Source organism: Herpailurus yagouaroundi, unplaced genomic scaffold, assembly GCF_014898765.1.
Source record: "Herpailurus yagouaroundi ecotype Mexico unplaced genomic scaffold, PumYag 67080, whole genome shotgun sequence".
Classification (NCBI taxonomy): domain Eukaryota; kingdom Metazoa; phylum Chordata; class Mammalia; order Carnivora; family Felidae; genus Herpailurus; species Herpailurus yagouaroundi.
This window is the reverse complement of record NW_024419932.1, coordinates 149,847-169,588: the sequence shown is the minus strand read 5'-3', so window position 1 is coordinate 169,588 and position 19,742 is coordinate 149,847. Positions and strand designations below refer to the sequence as shown.

Sequence of the window (19,742 nt, the reverse complement as noted above, 5' to 3'; positions counted from 1 at the left end):
GGAATAATGTATTGACCTCTGATCTAACCCCTAAGTAAAATCTTCCATCCTCTTACCCTTGGGTCCTCAGATGCCCTCCTCTCCCTACTAGGTACAAGAAGCCCAATCCTTTCCACAAGTTTAACTTTTCACAAAGCATGGAAGAAACATGGGCTTCAGACATCTTTTACTTCCCACCCTGGCACAAACCTCCCCTGAGGTAAGAGGACGAAGCACCAAGCCTGTCTCCCTGGTGCAGGGAGGGTAAAAAAGAACAGTGATTAATCACCTCAGCAGTATGTGTCCTGATTCCTTTGCTAAAGCTCTGCCACCAGCAACTAAAGGTTCCCAGAATGCCCAGGTCCATCCCTGGCTCTGCCAGTGGGTGTGGGGAGAAACCTCTTTTCTGTCTGTGTCTGTGTTCAGGAGCACGTGCTTTGTACTAATATATATTCATGGAGAGAGGATAGTGATACCTCACTACCAGGGTTGTCATGAGGATTAAATCCAGCCACTAAGTGAAGAACATTGGACTTGGGCTCAGCTCAACCATCTGATCCATAAATTATAGCTGTCTTTCCTCCCCAGAGCAGGAAACTCATACAGCTCCTTGAATTGCTCCCTTAGCATATATCCATGCATATATGCATGGATATATCCATGTTAACCTGAATGCAGGTCAGAATCAACTTCGGGATCCTTTTCTAAACCCTCACCTGAAATTTCCTTGTTGGTGGAAATAGGGCTTCTATCAAAGGCCATTCATTTTTTTTTTCAATTTTATTTTTTTTTCTTTATTTTTTTTTATTTATATATGAAATTTATTGTCAAATTGGTTTCCACACAACACCCAGTGCTCATCCCAAAAGGTGCCCTCCTCAATACCCATCACCCACCCTCTCCTCCCTCCCACCCCCCATCAACCCTTAGTTTGTTCTCAGTTCTCAACAGTATCTTATGCTTTGGCTCTCTCCCACTCTAACCTCTTTTTTTTTTTTCCTTCCCCTCCCCCATGGGTTCCTGTTAAGTTTCTCAGGATCCACATAAGAGTGAAACCATAAGGTATCTGTCTTTCTCTATATGGCTTATTTCACTTAGCATCACACTCTCCAGTTCCATCCACGTTGCTACAAAAGGCCATATTTCATTTTTTCTCATTGCCACGTAGTATTCTATTGTGTATATAAACCACAATTTCTTTATCCATTCATCAGTTGATGGACATTTAGGCTCTTTCCATAATTTGGCTATTGTTGAGAGTGCTGCTATGAACATTGGGGTACAAGTGCCCCTATGCATCAGTACTCCTGTGTCTCTTGGATAAATTCCTAGCAGTGCTATTGCTGGGTCATAGGGTAGGTCTATTTTTAATTTTCTGAGGAACCTCCACACTGCTTTCCAGAGCGGCTGCACCAATTTGCATTCCCACCAACAGTGCAAGAGGGTTCCCGTTTCTCCACATCCTCGCCAGCATCTATAGTCTCCTGATTTGTTCATTTTGGCCACTCTGACTGGCGTGAGGTGATACCTGAGTGTGGTTTTGATTTGTATTTCCCTGATAAGGAGCGACGCTGAACATCTTTTCATGTGCCTGTTGGCCATCCGGATGTCTTCTTTAGAGAAGTGTCTATTCATGTTTTCTGCCCATTTCTTCACTGGGTTATTTGCTTTTCGGGTGTGGAGTTTGGTGAGCTCTTTATAGATTTTGGATACTAGCCCTTTGTCCGATATGTCATTTGCAAATATCTTTTCCCATTCCGTTGGTTGCCTTTTAGTTTTGTTGGTTGTTTCCTTTGCTGTGCAGAAGCTTTTGATCTTCATAAGGTCCCAGTAATTCACTTTTGCTTTTAATTCCCTTGCCTTTGGGGATGTGTCGAGTAAGAGATTGCTACGGCTGAGGTCAGAGAGGTCTTTTCCTGCTTTCTCCTCTAGGGTTTTGATGGTTTCCTGTCTCACATTCAGGTCCTTTATCCATTTTGAGTTTATTTTTGTGAATGGTGTGAGAAAGTGGTCTAGTTTCAACCTTCTGCATGTTGCTGTCCAGTTCTCCCAGCACCATTTGTTAAAGAGACTGTCTTTTTTCCATTGGATGTTCTTTCCTGCTTTGTCAAAGATGAGTTGGCCATACGTTTGTGGGTCTAGTTCTGGGGTTTCTATTCTATTCCATTGGTCTATGTGTCTGTTTTTGTGCCAATACCATGCTGTCTTGATGATGACAGCTTTGTAGTAGAGGCTAAAGTCTGGGATTGTGATGCCTCCTGCTTTGGTCTTCTTCTTCAAAATTACTTTGGCTATTCGGGGCCTTTTGTGGTTCCATATGAATTTTAGGATTGCTTGTTCTAGTTTCGAGAAGAATGCTGGTGCAATTTTGATTGGGATTGCATTGAATGTGTAGATAGCTTTGGGTAGTATTGACATTTTGACAATATTTATTCTTCCAATCCATGAGCAGGGAATGTCTTTCCATTTCTTTAAATCTTCTTCAATTACCTTCATAAGCTTTCTATAGTTTTCAGCATACAGATCCTTTACATCTTTGGTTAGATTTATTCCTAGGTATTTTATGCTTCTTGGTGCAATGGTGAATGGGATCAGTTTCTTTATCTGTCTTTCTGTTGCTTCATTGTTAGTGTATAAGAATGCAACTGATTTCTGTACATTGATTTTGTATCCTGCAACTTTGCTGAATTCATGTATCAGTTCTAGCAGACTTTTGGTGGAGTCTATCGGATTTTCCATGTATAATATCATGTCATCTGCAAAAAGCAAAAGCTTGACTTCATCTTTGCCAATTTTGATGCCTTTGATTTCCTTTTGTTGTCTCATTGCTGATGCTAGACCTTCCAGCACTATGTTAAACAACAGTGGTGAGAGTGGGCATCCCTGTCGTGTTCCTGTTCTCAGGGAAAAAGCTTTCAGTTTTTCCCCGTTGAGGATGATGTTGGCTGTGGGCTTTTCATAAATGGCTTTTATGATCTTTAAGTATGTTCCTTCTATCCCGACTTTCTCAAGGGTTTTTATTAAGAAAGGGTGCTGGATTTTGTCAAAGGCCTTTTCTGCATCGATTGACAGGATCATTTCTCTTTTTTTTTGTTAATGTGATGTATCACGTTGATTGATTTGCGAATGTTGAACCAGTCCTGCATCCCAGGAGTGAATCCCACTTGATCATGGTGAATAATTCTTTTTATATGCCGTTGAATTCGATTTGCTAGTATCTTATTGAGAATTTTGGCATCCATATTCATCAGGGAGATTGGCCTGTAGTTCTCTTTTTTTACTGGGTCTCTGTCTGGTTTAGGAATCAAAGGAATCCTGGCTTCATAGAATGAGTCTGGAAGTTTTCCTTCCCTTTCTATTTCTTGGAATAGCTTGAGAAGGATAGGTATTATCTCTGCTTTAAATGTCTGGTAGAACTCCCCTGGGAAGCCATCTGGTCCTGGACTCTTATTTGTTGGGAGATTTTTGATAACTGATTCAATTTCTTCGCTGGTTATGGGTCTGTTCAAGCTTTCTATTTCATCCTGATTGAGTTTTGGAAGAGTGTGGGCGTTCAGGAATTTGTCCATTTCTTCCAGGTTGTCCAATTTGTTGGCATATAATTTTTCATAGTATTCCCTGATAATTGTTTGTATCTCTGAGGGATTGGTTGTAATAATTCCATTTTCATTCATGATTTTATCTATTTGGGTCATCTCCCTTTTCTTTTTGAGAAGCCTGGCTAGAGGTTCTCAATTTTGTTTATTTTTTCAAAAAACCAACTCTTGGTTTCGTTGATCTGCTCTACAGTTTTTTTAGATTCTATATTGTTTATTTCTGCTCTGATATTTATTATTTCTCTTCTTCTGCTGGGTTTAGGCTGCCTTTGCTGTTCTGCTTCTATTTCCTTTAGGTGTGCTGTTAGATTTTGTATTTGGGATTTTTCTTGTTTCTTGAGATAGGCCTGGATTGCAATGTATTTTCCTCTCAGGACTGCCTTGGCTGCGTCCCAAAGCATTTGGATTGTTGTCTTTTCATTTTCGTTTGTTTCCATATATTTTTTAATTTCTTCTCTAATTGCCTGGTTGACCCACTCATTCGTTAGTAGGGTGTTCTTTAACCTCCATGCTTTTGGAGGTTTTCCAGACTTTTTTCTGTGGTTGATTTCAAGCTTCATAGCATTGTGGTCTGAAAGTATGCATGGTATGATTTCAATTCTTGTGAACTTATGAAGGGCTGTTTTGTGACCCAGTATATGATCTATCTTGGAGAATTTTCCATGTGCACTCGAGACGAAAGTCTATTCTGTTGCTTTGGGATGCAGAGTTCTAAATATATCTGTCAAGTCCATCTGATCCAATGTCTCATTCAGGGCCCTTGTTTCTTTATTGACCGTGTGTCTAAATGATCTATCCATTTCTGTAAGTGGGGTATTAAAGTCCCCTGCAATTACCACATTCTTATCAATAAGGTTGCTTATGTTTATGAGTAATTGTTTTATATATTTGGGCACTCCGGTATTCGGCGCATAGACATTTATAATTGTTAGCTCTTCCTGATGGATAGACCCTGTCACTATTATATAATGTCCTTCTTCATCTCTTGTTACAGCCTTTAATTTAAAGTCTAGTTTGTCTGATATAAGTATGGCTACTCCAGCTTTCTTTTGGCTTCCAGTAGCATGATAAATAGTTCTCCATCCCCTCACTCTCAATCTAAAGGTGTCCTCAGGTCTAAAATGAGTCTCTTGTAGACAGCAAATAGATGGGTCTTGTTTTTTTATCCATTCTGATACCCTCTGTCTTTTGGTTGGCGCATTTAATCCATTTACATTCAGTGTTATTATAGAAAGATATGGGTTTAGAGTCATTGTGATGTCTGTATGTTTTATGCTTGTAGTGATATCTCTGGTACTTTGTTTCACAGGGTCTGCTTAGGATCTCTTGTAGGGCTGGTTTAGTGGTGACAAATTCCTTCAGTTTTTGTTTGTTTGGGAAGACCTTTATCTCTCCTTCTATTCTAAATGACAGGCTTGCTGGATAAAGGATTCTCGGCTGCATATTTTTTCTGTCTAACACACTGAAAATCTCGTGCCAACTCTTTCTGGCCTGCCAAGTTTCAAAAGAGAGATCAGTCACGAGTCTTATAGGTCTCCCTTTATATGTGAGGGTACGTTTACCCCTTGCTGCTTTCAGAATTTTCTCTTTATCCTTGTATTTTGCCAGTTTCACTATGATATGTCGTGGAGAAGATCGATTCAAGTTACGTCTGAAGGGAGTTCTCTGTGCCTCTTGGATTTCAATGCCTTTTTCCTTCCCCACTTCAGGGAAGTTCTCAGCTATTATTTCTTCAAGTACCCCTTCAGCACCTTTCCCTCTCTCTTCCTCCTCTGGGATACCAATTATGCGTAGATTATTTCTTTTTAGTGTATCACTTAGTTCTCTAATTTTCCCCTCATACTCCTGGATTTTTTTCTCTCTCTTTTTCTCAGCTTCCTCTTTTTCCATCACTTTGTCTTCTAGTTCACCTATTCTCTCCTCTGCCTCTTCAATCTGAGCCGTGGTGGTTTCCATTTTGTTATGCATTTCGTTTAAAGCGTTTTTCAGCTCCTCGTGACTGTTCCTTAGTCCCTTGATCTCTGTAACAAGAGATTGTCTGCTGTCAGCTATACTGTTTTCAAGCCCAGCGATTAATTTTATGACTATTATTCTAAATTCACTTTCTGTTATATTATTTAAATCCTTTTTGATCAGATCATTAGCTGTTGTTATTTCCTGGAGATTCTTCTGAGGGGAATTCTTCCGCTTGGTCATTTTGGATAGTCCCTGGAGTGGTGAGGACCTGCAGGGCACTTTCCCTGTGCTGTGGTGTATAGCTGGAGTTGGTGGGCGGAGCCACAGTCAGACCTGATGTCTGCCCCCAGCCCACCGCTGGGGCCACAGTCAGACTGGTGCGTGCCTTCTCTTCCCCTCTCCTAGGGGCGGGATTCACTGTGGGGTGGGGTGGCCTGTCTGGGCTACTTGCACACTGCCAGGCTTGTGATGCTGGGGATCTGGCGTCTTAGCTGGGGTGGGTAGGCAATGTGCACAGGGGCAGGAGGGGCAGGCTTAGCTTGCTTCTCCTTAGGTGATCCACTTCAGGAGGGGCCCTGTGGCAGCAGGAGGGAGTCAGATCCGCTGCCGGAGGTTTGGCTCCGCAGAAGCGCAGAGTTGGGTGTTTGCGCAGAGGGAGCAAGTTCCCTGGCAGGAACTGGTTCTCTTTGGGATTTTGGCTGGGGGATGGGTGGGGGAGATGGCGCTGGCGAGCGCCTTTGTTCCCCACCAAACTGAGCTCTGTCGTCCGGGGGCTCAGCAGCTCTCCTTCCCTTTGTCCTCCAGCCTTCCCGCTTTCTGAGCAGAGCTGTTAATTTATGACCTTCCAGCCGCTAAGTCGCGCTTGCTGTCGGAACACAGTCCGTCAGGCCCCTCCGCTTTTTGCAAGCCAGACTCGGGGGCTCTGCCTGGCTGGCGAGCCGCCCCTCCACCCCGGCTCCTTCCTGCCAGTCCGTGGAGCACACACCGCCTGGCCGCCCTTCCTACCCTCTTCCGTGGGCCTCTCGTCTGCGCTTGGCTCCGGCGACTCTGTTCTGCTATTCCTCTGGCGGTTTTCTGGGTTATTTAGGCAGGTGTAGGTGGAATCTAAGTGATCAGCAGGATGCACGGTGAGCCCAGCGTCCTCCTACGCCGCCATCTTCCCTCTCTCCCCTATCAAAGGCCATTCAAATGATTAAGTTATAATAATACAGGTCTCAGAAAACAGATACCCTATTTAACACCAACGGTATATGTGAATATCTGTTGCCCTTTCATTCCTCAATACCAGGTATTATGATCTTATCTCTATTTTCAATCTATTTGTGTTCCCCAGACTTTCACCATTGGAAGAGTCTTCTCAGATGGTTGTTAAACTTACAGATTCACAGGCTTGTCCCCTAGAGTTGTCAGATTTAGTAAATAAACATACAGGATGCCCAGTTGAATTTGAATTTCAGACAAACAAAATAATATTGCATAAGATGTATTTACACTAGAAAGTTTTTGCTGTTTATCTGAAATTCAAATATATATGAGTTAAATTTAGTTTGGCAATGTTACATATGGGGGGCTCTGTGGGGTAGAACCAAGATGCTCCAGTCAATAGCCTCAGCCAACCCCCCAGCAGATGCCACATGGATCATCATCCATGTTGAGCGAGCTCTCTTGGATGTTCCAGCTAAGTGGAGCTTCCAGATGACTGCAGCCCCAGGTGGGAGATACCAAATAGAGCAGAAAGATACCCAGTGGAGCCCAGTTAACCCACAGAATCCTGAGAGATAAAAATGTCTATTGAAAGGGAACTTCTTTTGGATACATGTGGACAGGGATCTTTGACAAGACAGCAGATAGATAAGCATTACAGCCCTTGGCCTTTGCTATTGTGTCAATGCAGCACTGCTGAGTGGATAACTGTGTCCAACTCTGGGGTTTATTAATAGTAAAGGTCTTTCCTGCAGATTCTAAGCCCTTTCTCTAATACAACTTTTATAAGAAAGTTGATATATTGTTCTCCTCATTATTTTTTTTCATATTTTTAGTTGTTTTACAGCTCAGATGTGGAGCAGGGATGTATGGTGGGTGGGTGGGGGCTTAAAAGCTCAAGCATTTTGGATCAAGACCATAGAAATAGCTGAGAGCTAGCAAGTCACAGAAAGGGGAGAAGAGCTGTGGGATAATTGTAGGACCCACTCCTGAGGGAAGAGCAGAAAATTTGCTTCATAAGAGCAATTTACCACCAAAGGTTTGAAGGGACAAGGCCTGGTATATACAGAAGATAGAAGTATTTTGGTTAAGTATCGATGCCGCTCCATATGGAAGAAATTATCAGGAATGAATGATCAGAATCCTCAAGTACAAATAAATGTACTGTTCAACTGACTAAGTTTCTGCCTACTAAATTACTATAATATTCTAGGCCTGCTTCCTTGAAATAATTTCAAATTGCTGAAATGACATTTCGTGTATGTATCTAGATCATTCAGTCACATGATTATAGATGATCTTTTAGTTTTCCACTACAGATGGTTAACTGCTTAGCATGGTGTGGAATTTTACGTGCCCACCCTCTCAGTGCTAGCTCATCTTCAAGAACGCTAGGACACTTCCCTGGGGCTGAATGTACTGATAATACTCCCCTACTGTCTCTTTAAAGCAAACAAAAATCCTCACAGCAGGGGAATTCTTTGTTCCATCAACCTAGGCCAAGTTCCGACAACTGTCCTAGTTTCAGTCTAGAGCCTCTAATTACTATGATTTCTCCTGTGGTGGCCTGAAGAGCAAAGGTATTTTGCGTTCAGCGAGATTCCAAGGGGTGCGTGAGTCTTGCAGAAGCATTTCTAGTATGGACTAAAAAAGCCTATGCTTCGCAGTTGCCATAGAAACCTGACGTCATAGGGCGACCGTGACGAATTTTTAATAAGCCCTGGTTTGGAGAGCAGGTCTCGACCTCAGAAGTTTGGGACTCAGCTGAGAGTGTGGGGTCCCGCTGAGGGGGCTGAACCGCCTTGGAGTGTGAGGAGACAGAAGAATCCAGATCCAGCTTTTCCCGATTTGGGGCTCAGTGCCCCGGCTGTCTTGTATGTAAAGCCATTGTGGTCCCTCCCAGCTCCAGTGAGTGTAAGTGTTCCTGCTGGGGTGTCCTGGAGCTGCTTTCCTCTAAAGACAAGGATGCGGGAGGTTAAGACAGGTAACTTAACCTCTCTGTGCACCAGCTTCCCCCCTCTGTACAGTGGATATGAGAATGCTTCACTCAGGATCGCTGAGAACAGTCAGCAATTGGACTGAGCAAACCCATAGCCCTGTGGTTATTGTGGGGTCATAAATGCCTGCATGAATTCAGGCCATTTCTTATCCCTTTCCAATTTTGTTGTTAGGAGATAAAGAGGAGAAAAAAGGCTCTGGTGAGAAGCCCATTAAAACATGTGGTTGCTATGACCACGACCTGGTTGTATGTCATTGTCAGTAACCTAGTGCCTGGCTTGGTACTGGCCACATAGTCACACCAGTAAGGGATTGTGATAGCTGGATCTGTCTTTTCCTGTGGAGCTCTTCATATCAGCGGCCCAGCTCATATCAGGTGCCTGAAGAAGGCAGGTTTTGAGGATCTGAGTCCTGATGGCTACTGAAGTTTCTACTCCAGGTTCAAGGGCAGCAGTCCTCAGGAGAGCCCAAAACCTTGCATTCCTGGTGGAATATGAGGCCTGGATCAATGACTTTATTGATATGAACAAAAGCATGTTTTAGAATAGCTCCTATGAAGTTCACAAACTAGCCTAAAAGTAGACAAGCTGCGTTGATCTCATCTTGAGAGAAGAGGTTTAGCAGGTGGAATGTCATTCCTTCAGTAGCTATATGGTTTGTAGTAGCCCCTGAGGCTCATTTTAGGGAAGTGTTTTGTCTGAAAGCACTGAATTATCCAGCTTGAGGAAGGAATGTGATCTTTAACATGCATTTGGAATAAATTTACCTAAGTTGTTCTCCCTGGGTAAATATTATTCAGTGATTCTCATATTTCTCACAGATGTGTGTTGAAAAATGCATTTGGTTAAAGTATTCCTAGTAATTTGAGAATGTAATATAGTTCCCTGGCTGCTGTGTTTTTATCCATTTTATAATGAAACATTTTAGGAAACCAGAAATTTTACAAATATTAAACATGTCAGTTATAAGAATTTATATTTTAAAAAATACTTCTGTGTTTTATTATTATATACTTATTATACTGAGCCTTATATCCTATAATAACCAGGTACTCTTAAATATAGTTATGTTTACTTTCCCAGTATATAACAGTTTCAGTTCTTTGTTACCTGGCCTCCACCCCACCCCCTGCCCACTATGTATCCAAGCAAGCACTTATCTTCTCTCACTGTAGATTAATTTTCATGTCCTAGAATTTTATTTAAATGGAATCATAAAGGGTTTTTTTGCTTTTTTGGTTTTGGTCTGGCTTCGTTCACTGAGCCTATTTATTTAGATTTACCTTTTTTTTTTGCATGTATCAATAATTCATTCTCTTTTTTTAACTTTATTTATTTTGAGGTGGTGGGGAGGGGCAGAGAGAAAGAATCCCAAGGAGGGATTGGGATGGGAGGCTCAAACTCATGAACCATGAGATCATGACCTGAGCTGAAGTCAGGCTCTTAACTGACTGAGCCACCCAGGCGACTAAATAGTTTATACTTTTTTAATTGATGAGTAGCATCCCAGTATATGGATATGTTACAATTTGTTTGAAATTTGTTTTTTTTTAATTAAACCTCCAATGAACATTTGTGTATAACTTTTTGCATGGAAATATGGTTTCTTTCTCTAGTATTTCCCCAGAGTATATACTTAAGAATGCAATGGCTGGATCATGTAGTAGATGTAAGACTAACATTGTTAAGAAACTACCAAACTGGTTGTACCATTTTTCCCTTGTCACCAGCAGTGTATGGGAGTGTCCTCTACAACCCTGCTAATGAATGGTATGGTCAATCTTTTTAATTATAGCCATTCTCATGGGGATGTAGTGGTATGAAATTAGAGTTTTAATTTACAATTCCCTAATGATGTTGAGCATATTTTCATGTGTGTTTTTTTTTTTTTTGCCATTTCTACATCTTTGATGAAGTGTCTATTCAAAATTTTCCTCCATTTTTTTATTGTAGTGTCGTTTTTTTTTTCTAATTGACTTTATAGATTTTCTATATTCTAGATACAGGTCCTTTGTCAGATGTGTAATTTGCATGTATATTCTGCCAATAAGCGCCTTGTTTTTTAATTATTTTAACAGTGTCTTAGGAAGAGCAGTTTTTGACTTGGAGGAAGTCCAATTTATATATTACTTCACTTACAGATTATAGTTTTGGTATCTCCTGTATGAAATTTTCACCTAATCCAAGGTCACAAGGACTTTTTCCTATGTTTCTTCTAAAAGATTGATAGCTTTAGGTTATATACTTAAGTCTGTGATCCATTTTGAGTGGACTTTTGTATATAGTGTGATACATGGGTAACAATTTATATTTGTGTATATGATATGCACTTGTCCTAGTACCATTTGTTGATAAGACTCCCATTTCTTCACTAAATTGTTTTTGCCCACTTTTCAAAAATCAGTTGTCCATATATGTGTGGGTCTGTTTCTGGACTCTTTAATCTTTTTCTTCAATCTACTTGTCTACCTTGATTCTAATACCATACTGCTTGATTACTATATGTTTTAAATGAGTCTTAAAATCTGAGAGTGTTCATCCTCCAACTTGATTCTTTTTCAGTTGTTTTTCATGGTCTAGATCCTCTGAATTTCCATATAAACTTCAGAATTGGCCTGCCAATTTCTTTAAAAATATTTGCTAGTATTTTTATTTGGATTGCATTGAATATATGGATGTATTTAAGGAGAAGTAACATTGAAATAATACTGAATCTTCCAACCTGTGAAGATAGTTGTCTCTCCATTCATTTAGGTCTTTAATTTTTCTAAGCAATATTTTGTAGTGTTCAGTGAACAAGCTTTGCACATATGTGGACAGATGATCCATAACTATTTCATACTTTTTGATGTTATTGTAAAATACATTGTTTTATAAATACTATTCCCAATTATTTTATTTTCACTAAGCTGTCAGCAGCCAAATATTTAATAATAACTGTTACAGGATCTTTTTGGTTGAAAGCACAGACCACTCTAGGATGAAAAAGTTACCTGATGGATAACATGCATTTGACTGTTTCTGTATCAGCTTTTTGACATCATTGGCAATGTACTGAAACTAGGGAGAAAAATGTCACAGAGACAACTCTACAGGTCATCTCCAGAAAAATCAGTCACTAAAATGAAGTAGTTATGTGTGGTTAGAATTGAACCAGTTAAATTGTGGGGTTTTTCTTTTTTGTCCCTTGAATTGATGAATTCTGGGTACTTGAATGGTGAGATAGGGGAAGGAGAGAGCATGTACATATATGAGTATGTATGTTTGTATGTATGTGTATGTTGCTGAAGCTGCCAGGAATCTTTATTGTGAAGAATACTTCAGGTTAATTACTTTACTGTGGTTGTGTCAGTCCTGTTCACTTCCTAGCATATAATAGGAAGTAAATCACAGTGGTTGTTTTTTCTCCAGCTTTAGTTGGCCAGCATGGTTACCATGGTGACTCTGTGACTGCTGTGAGATTTGGTGCAGATGGAGCATTGTTTTATAATTCTAGCCCAAATTGCTTATTAGTAACATGGTTGTCAAGTGTTGCTTTTCTGATTTCCTCATTCCTTCCTGCATTATCCATTGAAATTTGACTGAAAGTAGAGATTTCTCTTCTCCCTGTTTTATATGTTTTTAAAATTTACATCACTATGAATAATAGATTTCTATTTTGCAGAAAGAGTTACCATTTGGTACTACAGTTATTTATTTTTATGCTTAAATGTCTCAGAATTGGCCAATGGAAGCCCCTTCAAGTTGACTTCTATGTCTATTTGACAACTGCTTAGAATTCTTTCAACATTTACTTTGTCTCCTGAGGCTATCTTCTAATCTATAGAAGGGAAATCACCTCAGATAATCATTTTGAGGAATTGAAGAGAAAAAGTCTGAAAATAACAACCTCCGGTGTGTGGCATCTAGTAGGCTCTCAGTGGGTGCTAATTCTCCATTCCAATTTTGCCTTCTTCACTCTGTCAATATGTTACCTCTGACATGAACATGATAGCAGGACTACCAGAGAGAATATTTGGACATGGAGCAGCAAGCAGTGATGAGCCCCCATTCACATGATGTGAGAGCTTCAGTGTCACTGCTGTGTGTGTAAGGAGGCTGTGGGATGGAGGTAGAGAAGAGGCACAGCGTCATTGCATAGCTTCCTGTGAACTGGGTGGGGACAGGCAAGCACAAGCTCACTAACTGCTGTTGTGTTTCATGTGTTTTCCCTTCCTTTCACTTTCTGTTCTATTCCATGTGATGTCTGAACCCCTGACTCTTCCTTTCTAGTGGAACAACAGACAGGCATGTGAATTCTGAGCCCTGAAAACAGGAACCGATAGAGAAGAACAAAGTGTGATGTAGAGTGTGCTAGACTGGTTCCTAGAGCAAGAATGAAGAGATCAGGGTCCCATCATTGGGACACTTTAGGTAAGTCACTATGCTTCCACCAGCCTTGTCTATACAACAGGATAACAGTACCCAATTCTCCCAACCACCTGGGAGTATTATGAAATTTAAGTGTGATCCCATGTGGGAAAGCAATCTGTGGTCATATGTGTGAGGGAAGGACCAGTGTGCTTTTGAGTAATTACATTAACAGAGACACCACAGATATCATTGAACTCTGAATGGGAGACATAAAATTAATGGTACACAAACATCAGATGCTTAGGTCAGGATTTCTCCAAATGTAGTCTTGCAGAAGTCCAGGGGAGGGATGAGGGTGGATTGACCCAGTACTGCCACAGTGTGCAAGTGACAAGGGATAGCCTTGGACAGGATGTGTTGGTGATAGGACAGGTGGGGCCTGAGGTGGCTGTGCGTGGGGGTACATGATGATAAGTCTGAATGAAGGATGAGCACTTGGCTTTTGTTCAGCCAAGTGCAGACACGGTGGTGGTGTTTCCTGAGATCGGTTGTTCCATGCACTTTTGAGACATTCTCATGATAATTAGGTAAGCAAAAGTGGTTATGGTAAAAGCGATTTACAAAATGGATCATTTAATGAATAGGATTTAGTTGTAAAACTATTACACTTTATTAAACACACATGCAGACTATAAAACTATATAAATATCATATTGTAAGTATTTAAAGTAGCTAGCATTTTTGAGCTGTTACTGTGCACCCAGCAGTGTTCTAATAGTGTATTAACTCAATCCTCAAAACAATAACCCATGACATAGGGGTGATTGTATTTTCCATTTTACAGAAGAGGAAACTGAGGCACAGGTTTTTTAATCTCCAAAGATCACAGAGAGCTAGGTATCCCAAAGTCTTTGCAGAATTTTTTAAATAATAGGATTGTGGACTATTTATTCTTGTAAAGACCAAAATTCAAAGCAATGTTTATTTAAAACTGCTGTGTCTTCTATAGTAACGCACAACCCCAGTTTTCTACATGAGGCAATCGAGTGACTGTAAGGTGAAGAAAAAGAATTCAGACTCATACAGAACTAGGATTTGGACCTGGTCTGTCTCCAGAAGCCACATTCCTAACCAGTACCCTTAGGTAGGAAGAAAAAGACATTTGTTGCACTATGTCAGCCTACTATGGGTGATGTTAGGTCAGGACCATCTGTATCTCTTTGGGTGGAAACTATGTTTCAGTAGGCGTTTGCAGTGTACCAAATGGTATTTATTTAAGAAAAACGAAAAGGTAGTAATTATAGACAAAAAAAAATGTGTCAAAGATGAACAAAGCTAGACCCTGGTTAAAGTGGTAAGGACAGATTTTAATCAGCAATATACTTTTGCGACAGGGAAGAGTCCAGTATGAACTCATCTCAACTTCAATTTGTCTAGAGGTGACTGAGAAGTTTAAAGGGAACATGAGGGAATAGGGAGAGGAGTGAGTAGGAGTTAAGTAGATTCAAGGAAGTGAAAAATTACAAAAATAATGAAGTAGGTTTCATCCAGGTGAAACCCATCTGAGTTTGTTAACTGGCCTTTATTCAAGTTAGATTTCTATTCTCCCACAGAGGCTGGAGGCAGGGGCCGTATCTTCAGGTGCTAGCTGTAACAAACAGTAAATTGTTCTGGAAGCCTTGCGTTTTCTCAGGCGATCACTTTAAAGGGGTTTAGGCTCATCTTAGAGATGCAGCCTTCAGCTGTTAGAAACTATGGTAGTGTTTAGATCAAGACTTAATTGTCCAGGGTTGAGGTGTAGTCAAGAAGAGTGCTAAGAGGAGTATGCCTAGAGTTTTGTCCAGGAGAGAATCTTCATCAAAGGTGATAATTATAAAAAAGAGAATAATCATGAAAATTACTATGAATTAGACAAATTCTGTTAAAATAATTCCTTGGACTTTCATGGTAATTTTTTTTCCCTCTTATGAACCCAAAGTGCTTTTCAGATGGGAATCACATTGCTCTGTGTTCTAGGCTTTGTTGGATGGGAGGCAGGGCTGATGTGACCACTCTTGATAGGTGAGGCCAGAGGAGGTGTGGTATTTCACCCAGGGTCACCTAGAGTTAGTGGGTTAGGTTCGCCTATGGATCCAAGTATGTCTCTTGACTGGTACTCAGTTTTCTGTACATCAAATATAGCACTAGCCTTGTTCTTATACGTAGTGAATCACTTTAAGAGCTCACAGGATATGTTCTCTTTAAAGTTAACCTGCAAGTAATATACAAAGACACTGAGTCTCTTCAAATAAAAAGAAATAGAGTATTGATTATCCTCTCCTTCCCTAATCTCTATTGGGAGGTTAGAAGAAAAATTCCTGGAATCATACATGCAGCATGTACTTTTCTGTGTCTGGCTTCTTTCAGTCAACATAAAGTATATTTACATTATCATTGTCCATAGTTTTAGATTTTTAATTTTCATTGGTTGTATAGCAAGTAGTACATTATGTGGGTATTTTACAATATATGTATCTGTTTTGGGAATTTATGTATTTTTACATTTTTGACTTATTTTGAGTAATGGTACTATTAATGTTCTTCTACATATTTTTTGATGGATATATATTTTCATTTCTCTTGGACATATACCAAAGAGTGGCACTTCTAAGTCATAGAGTATGCATATGTTGAGTACATCAGACAGTGCCAAGCAGTTTTTCAAGTGGTTGTTCCAGTCTATGTTCCTACCAGCAGTATGTGAGAGTTCCACTTTTTCCAAATTTTCGACAATACTTGGTATATTCCACCTTTTTCATTTTGTTATTCTGGTGGGCATGTAGTGTTATGTCATTTTGATTTTAACTTTAATTTCTCTGTTTTAATTTTTCTTTAACTGTCTCTAAAATATTTAATTTTTTTTTAATCTAAAGAAGGTCCATTTTCTTAACCTTCTAATTTATTTGCTGAAAAAACTGGATCATTTGTCCTGTGGAGTTTAAATTTTGGGTTTTGCTAATTATATCCTTATTGTGTTATTTGTTATATTCCTCCGGTTCCTCCCATTGCCTTTATTTATTTATGCCTTTATTTACTTACTTACTTATTTGTTTATTTATTTATTATTTTTTTAGAGAGCACAAGCAGCAGAGGGGCAGAAGGAGAGGGAGAGAGAGAATCTAAAACAGACTCCACACCCAGCTCATAATTCAATGTTGGGCTCAATCTCACGACCCTGAGATTATGACCCAAGCCAAAATCAAGAGTTGGATGCCTAACCGACTAAGCCATCTAGGTGCCCCCTTTCTATTGACTTTAAGTTGATAATTAGGTTTAGAGGCTTGTTAAGATTCAGGTTTTTTGCAAGAGTACCTTAGATGTGGTGTTGTTTAGTTCTATAGTATTACACCATGAAGCTGATTTTGTCTAGTTGTCTCCTGTTGTGACACTAAGATTGATCACTTAATTTGAGTATTCTTAACCTAATCCATTAAGTATAAAATTACCCATGTGCTTTTCACCTTATGGTTTATACAATTTTTGAAGATTGTTGTCTGGGTCTGCATTTCATTAAAGACTACAAAATAGTGTTCTAATTCTGATTTCTTCTGCATTCATTAGCTAAATTTTTTTTATTGAAAAAAAACCCTAACCTAATTAACCTTTAGGTTGTGCTGAGCTTGGTTTGCACATGAAGAGAAGGATGAATGTGTAATTCTTTTGCAGTATTTCCACTTTTCTTTTTTTTTTATTATTTTTAATGTTTATTTATTTTTGACACAGAGAGAGAGACAGAGTATGAATGGGGCAGGGGAAGAGAGAGAGGGAGACACAGAATACAAAGCAAGCTCCAGGCTCTGAGCTGTCAGCACAGAGCCCGATGTGAGGCTCGAACTCAGGGACAGTGAGAACATGACCTGAGCCAAAGTCAGATGCTCAACTGACTGAGCCACCCAGGCGCACCTATTTCCACTTTTCAAAATAATGATTTGTTTCACTAGAATCCTCCAAAGGTGAGCAGTGAGTTCATTTTATTTTGTTTTGCATTTTGGTTACAGTGTCAACATGAACTCATAGATCTTTATATTTGATATGTTTTAATCCATTATGGTCATGAATCATTTTGATCTTCAAAATGTTCTATGTTTGGCCAGTGGAGGTTCCTTCAGATTGACTTTTGAGTCTTTTCCTTTCTTTTCTTTTTTTTCTTTTTTTTTTATTTTTGAGAGAGAGAGAGAGTGCACGAGTGGGGGAAAGGCACAGAGGGAGAGAGAGAATCTCAAGCAGGCTCCATGCTCAGCATACAGCTCCAATCTTACAGCTTAATCTCATGACTGTGAGATCATGACCTGAGCCAAAATTAAGAGTTAGACACTTAACTGACTGAGCCACCCAGATACCACTGGCTTCTGAGGCTTATTTAACATGCTTTCTGGTAATATAGTTTGGCATAATTCATCTGATACAACTCCTACCGCAGACCTGGAATCAGCCATTTTTCCAAGGAAGCCTGGTTCCTTTTAGTGGGAAATGATTTTAGAGGGTTCAATCAGGGTACTAGAAGTGCTCATTGCCACTTGGTTAGCCATTGTTTCTTGACCATTTTAATGCATGCAGCCTGTAAATACTTATTATATATATTTTAAGATATTATTTTAAAATAGATGTTATTTTATAGAGCAGTTTTAGGCACATAGCAAAACTGAGTGGAAAGTATAGAGATTTCCCATATATGCCTTGCCCTGCACATACATAGCCTCTCCCATTATCAAAGTAGTACATTTGTTATCATTGGTGAAGCTATTTTAACACGTCATTATCACCCAAAGTCCACAGTTTACTATATGGTTCATTCTTGGTGTTGTGCATTTTATGGGTTTGGAAAGTGTATAATGATATGTATCTATCTGTATCTACACAGAAAGTACTCTGTACTTTCACTGCCCTAAAAATCCTCTGTGTTTCATGAATTCATCGCTTTTCCCACTCTAATCCCTGGCAACCACTGATCTTTTACTGTCACCATAGTTTTGCCTATTTCAAAATGTCATATGGTTGGAATCATATAGTGTGTAGCTTTTTCAGATTCGCTTCTTACACCTAATAACATGTATTTAAGGTTCTTCCGTGTTTTCATGCCTTGATTCTTCATTGCTTGTTATCACTGAAAATATTCCATTGTCTTTATGTACCACAGTTTATTTATCCATTATTTTGTAAGGACATCTTGGATTATTTCAGGTTTTGGCCATTATGAATAAAGCTGCTGTAAACATTTGTGTGCAGGTTTTTGTGAGTACAAAACTTTTCAACTCCTTTGAGTACACAGTGGGGAGCATGATTGTTGGATCACATGGTAAGAGGATGTTTAGTTTTGTAAGAAACTGCCAAACTGTCTACAAAGGTGACTGTACTATTTTGTATTCCCATTACCAATGAATGAGAATTCTTATGTGCTACATTCATGACATCTTTTGGTGTTGTCAGTGTTCTGGATTTTGGTCATTCTAATAGGTGTGTAGTGGTTTCTTGTTTTAGTTTGCATTTCTTTGGTGACATATGATGTGGAGCATCTTTTTTTTAATGTTTCAAGTTTCATTTTAAATTCTAGTTGATTAACATATAGTATAATATTAGTTTCAGGAGTATAGTTTAGTGATTCAACACTTACATATAAGACATAGTGCTCATCACAAGTGCCCTCCTTAACACCCCTCACCCATTTAGCCCATCCCCCTGCCCATATCCCCTCAGTTTTTTCTCTATACTTAAGAGTCTCTTGGGGCGCCTGCTGGCTCAGTCAGTTGAGCGTCCAACTTCAGCTCAGGTCATGATCTCATGGTTCGCAAGTTTGAGCCCTACATTGGGCTCCCTGCTGTCAGTGCAGAGCCCAGTTTGGATCATATTTACCCCTCTCTTTCTGCCTCTCTGTCACTGGAGCTCTCTCAAAAATAAATAAATAGTTAAAAAAAAGAAAACCGAGTCTGTTATGATTTGCTTCCCACTCTTTTTTTTTCTTTCCCCTATGTTCATCTCTTTTGTTTCTTAAAATCCACATATGATATCTGTCTTTCTCTGACTGACTTATTTTGCTTAGCATAACACACTCAAGCTCCATCCACTTCTTTGCAAATGGCAAGATTTCATTCTTTTTCATGGCTGAGTAATACCCCATTATACATTGGTATGTATATGTATGTGTATATACACCTATCATATCTTATTTATCCATTCATCAGTTGATGGGCATCTGGGATATTTCTGTAATTTGGCTAATGGTGATAATGCTGCTATAAATATCGGGGTCCACATGCCCCTTTGGTCAGTATTTTTGTATCTTATGGGAAATACCCAGTGGTGAATTGCTGGGTCATAGGGTAGTTTTATTTTTAACTATTTGAGGAAACAGTATACTGTTTTCCAGAGGGGTTGCACCAGTTTGCACTCCCATAAACAGTGTAAGAGGGCTCTCCCTTCTCCACACCTTCCCCAATATCTGTTGTTTCCTGTGTTCTTAATTTTAGTCATACTGACAGGTGTGAGGTGATATCTCATCATCATGGTTTTAATTTGTATTTCCCTGATGATGTGTGATATTGAGCTTTTTTTTCCCCATGGGTCTGTTAGCCATCTGTATGTCTTCTTTGAAAAATTGTCTATTAATGTCTTCTTCCCATTT

The 19,742-nt window shown here is 39.6% G+C and overlaps 1 long non-coding RNA gene across 3 annotated transcripts in view; it reads left to right on the top strand.

Moving 5' to 3' along the window:
* The first annotated feature begins 8,222 nt into the window (after positions 1-8,222).
* Positions 8,223-19,742, top strand: part of LOC121024754 (uncharacterized) — a 75,209-nt gene continuing 63,689 nt past the window's right edge. For all 3 annotated transcript variants that reach the window (XR_005787805.1, XR_005787806.1, XR_005787807.1), the window contains exons 1-2: positions 8,223-8,718; positions 13,004-13,144. This is a non-coding gene — a long non-coding RNA (uncharacterized LOC121024754). The remainder of the gene's footprint in view (positions 8,719-13,003; positions 13,145-19,742) is intronic.